Source organism: Penaeus monodon, chromosome 19 (assembly GCF_015228065.2).
Source record: "Penaeus monodon isolate SGIC_2016 chromosome 19, NSTDA_Pmon_1, whole genome shotgun sequence".
Classification (NCBI taxonomy): domain Eukaryota; kingdom Metazoa; phylum Arthropoda; class Malacostraca; order Decapoda; family Penaeidae; genus Penaeus; species Penaeus monodon.
This window is the reverse complement of record NC_051404.1, coordinates 2,649,152-2,649,883: the sequence shown is the minus strand read 5'-3', so window position 1 is coordinate 2,649,883 and position 732 is coordinate 2,649,152.

The following is a 732-nucleotide window of genomic DNA, read 5'->3' as shown; positions in this document are numbered from 1 at the left end:
CCCAAATTACTGCTAATATTTTACTAACACTAAGAATGAAATTTGCAAAGTTTAAGCATGGAAGTTGCTAAGTTTAAGCATGGAAGTTGCTAAGTTTAAGCATGGAAGTTGCTAAGTTTAAGCATGGAAGTTGCTAAGTTTAAGAACGGAAGTTGCTAAGTTTAAGCACGGAAGTCGCAAAGTTTAAGCACGGAAGTCGCAAAGTTTAAGCACGGAAGTCGCAAAGTTTAAGCACGGAAGTCGCAAAGTTTAAGCACGGAAGTCGCAAAGTTTAAGCACGGAAGTCGCAAGTTTAAGCACGGAAGTCGCAAAGTTTAAGCACGGAAGTCGCAAAGTTTAAGAACGGAAGTCGCTAAGTTTAAGAACGGAAGTCGCAAAGTTTAAGAACGGAAGTCGCTAAGTTTAAGAACGGAAGTCGCTAAGTTTAAGAACGGAAGTCGCTAAGTTTAAGAACGGAAGTCGCTAAGTTTAAGAACGGAAGTCGCTAAGTTTAAGAACGGAAGTCGCTAAGTTTAAGAACGGAAGTCGCTAAGTTTAAGAACGGAAGTCGCTAAGTTTAAGAACGGAAGTCGCTAAGTTTAAGAACGGAAGTCGCTAAGTTTAAGAACGGAAGTCGCTAAGTTTAAGAACGGAAGTCGCTAAGTTTAAGAACGGAAGTCGCTAAGTAAGTTATTGATGCTTTACCAATGTATTGCTCGGAGGAGGATTTTCTGATGGATGAATTTTGTTCCC